Source organism: Apteryx mantelli, unplaced genomic scaffold, assembly GCF_036417845.1.
Source record: "Apteryx mantelli isolate bAptMan1 unplaced genomic scaffold, bAptMan1.hap1 HAP1_SCAFFOLD_147, whole genome shotgun sequence".
NCBI lineage: Eukaryota > Metazoa > Chordata > Aves > Apterygiformes > Apterygidae > Apteryx > Apteryx mantelli.
In genome coordinates, this window is record NW_027118501.1 from 62,501 (window position 1) to 65,000 (window position 2,500).

The window sequence follows — 2,500 nt, forward strand, 5'->3', positions numbered from 1 at the left end:
GCACGGCACGGCGCGGCGCCCTGCCCTCCCCTTCGCGCCCTTCTCGCCGCCCGGCGGCGCGCACGCCCGCGCCGCCCCCCACCGCCACCCCGCCGCGCCGCACCCGCGCGCCGTCGCTGCCGGCCTCAACGCAACGCCGCGGCTGACGCCAGCCGGCGGGTGGAAGTGGCTCGGCACACGCGACGGACGCGGGCGCGCCGCGGGGAGGGCAGGGGGGGCGGCCCGGCGGCGCGCCGCACCGGCGGCGGTCGGGGCGCAGGGAAGCGCAAGGCAGCCGGCCGTCCCCACCCCGGAGGGGAACGGGGGACCAGCGCACCACCGGGAGAGTGGCGGAGGAGAAGCCCAGACGGCGGCCAGACTGGCGGTGGTGGCGGGCGGCGGCGACGAGGCGCGCCGGGCCACCGCAACCCACCCGACCTGGGGGGGGGGCCCCAGCGGGACGAACTCCGCGAAGCGGGCGCTCCGGGAGCGGGGGGTTTCCCCGAGTCTGCACTTAGGGGGACGAAGGCCCGGCCGCGCGGGGAAGAGGAGGCACCCTCTCCCCGGGGCACGGGCCTGCGAGGCGCCCCAGCCGCGCCACCCCGCACGGCGCGCGCCGCGCAGCGGTGGCCACCGCGCTCGGAGGGCGAGGAGGGCGGGCACAGGCGCGGCAAGGCACGCCGGCCGCGGCCGCTGCGGGCGGCCCGGCGCCGGAGCCCGGCGGGCAGGAAGACCGGGGCCGCCGGTGCACGCACCGGGGTCCCGGCTCCGCCGCCGACTCTCCGCCGCCGAGGCCGCCGCGCACCGCCGCCGCCGGCGCCGCCGCGCCTCCCCCGCCCCCCCACGCGCCCCCCCCGAGGGGCGGCACCGCTGCGCCAACGCGACAGCGGGGGTGACGATTGACCGCCAAGCGACGCTCAGACAGGCGTAGCCCCGGGAGGAACCCGGGGCCGCAAGTGCGTTCGAAGTGTCGATGATCAATGTGTCCTGCAATTCACATTAATTCTCGCAGCTAGCTGCGTTCTTCATCGACGCACGAGCCGAGTGATCCACCGCTAAGAGTTGTCTCGGTTTCGGCCCCCGCCGCGCGCGCGGGGGGACCGGGCAGCCTTCGGCAGCCCCTGAGGGCCCCCCCTCCGCTCCGCCTCCCTCCTCACGCCGACGCCGGCTGCTGAGCGAGGGACGGCCGAGAGCCAGAGAGAGGGGCTCGCCCCGCTGACCGTACGAGCACAGAGTGGGGGGGGAAAAAGGGAAAAGGAAAACCCGAACGAGAAGGGCGGGGAGCCCTCGCTCCCGACCTGGGACAACCCTTTGCTCGCTTCGAGTCCGGCCCAGGCGCCCAGGCTCGGCCCGGCCCGGCGGGGAGCAGCGCGCCGGCCGCGCCGCCTGCCTCGGGGACGCTGGGGGAGGGGGCGGCTCCCCGCGGACCCCCAGCGTCGGAGCCCGGCCGCCACCGGCAGCGGCACCGGCCGCTGCCCGCGCGCCCGCGGCCCACCGGCCCCGCGCTCCCCAGCTCCTCGCTCGCCTCGCCGGCCTCCGGCTCCGCCGTGGCCCCGAGGCGGCGCCCACGCCCGCGCGCGCGCACACACAGCCTCCCGGACGACACCACGCGCTCTCCCGTCCCTTCCGCGGACAGACGCCCGGCGGCGGGCGGGCGGGCAAGGCGGGACGGACGGGGACGGCGCCCGCTCTCCCCGTCTCCACGCGGAGAACGGGGGGGGGCGCCCCCGCCGCCCGCCTGCCGCCCGCCCGCCGCCCGGCGAAGCCGGGTTGGGCAGAGCGAGGCAGGCGCGCCGGATGGCGGAGTGCCGGCGGGTAGGGCGCCGCCGCCAGCGGCCACGGCGGCAGACCGAGAGCCCCGGCCAGGGAGGAGAGCGGATCGCGCCGAGGCGCGGCGTCCGCACCACCCGCGGTGGGTGGGGGCTCACCGTCCCGGCGAGAGCACGCGCTCGCGCCGGGGTCACGCGTTCGAGGCAGGCCGGCGCCAGCCGACCGCGCGGCGTCCCTCCGCCGAGACCAGACCGCGGAGAGAGGGGGCAGGGTACCCCTCTCCGTCCCGGCTGCCCGCAGGGCGAGCGCGGGGCGCGCCGGCTGGCATGGGGGGGCACGGCGCCCGCGCGCGCCGGCCCCCCGGCCCTCCGGCAGCACACCCGGCTGCCCCCCGGGTCGCATCGGGCCGCCCGAGTCTTTAAACCCCCGCCCGGCTCTCCCGCCGAGAACCCTCGGGCCCGGAGCCCGGGGCCCATGGCCATCCCTACCCGGGGCGGCTACCGGCGGCCGCGGTGGCCGGAGGCCCTCCGCTCCTCCCGCCACCCCGCCCCCCCCCCCCGCCCGGCCCGCTCGCAGCACGGTCCCCGCGGCACGGCGCGGGGCGGCTGGAGCGGTGGGGGGGGGGAGAGAAAGGGAAAGCGGAAAGGGCGGGAGGGCACGGCCGGTGCGGCGCTCACGGCGCGGCGCCCGGGAGGAGCGAGCTGGCACACGGGACCACACGGGTGGGTCACCGAGGGGGGGCAGGAGGAGC

At 80.0% G+C, this 2,500-nt stretch overlaps 1 non-coding gene across 1 annotated transcript; it reads right to left on the bottom strand.

Annotated features, from left to right (window-relative positions):
- Positions 1-890: 890 nt before the first annotated feature.
- Positions 891-1,043, bottom strand: LOC136995806 (5.8S ribosomal RNA). The gene has a single exon (XR_010887348.1). It is a non-coding gene; the product is annotated as a 5.8S ribosomal RNA (ribosomal RNA).
- Positions 1,044-2,500: the final 1,457 nt, after the last annotated feature.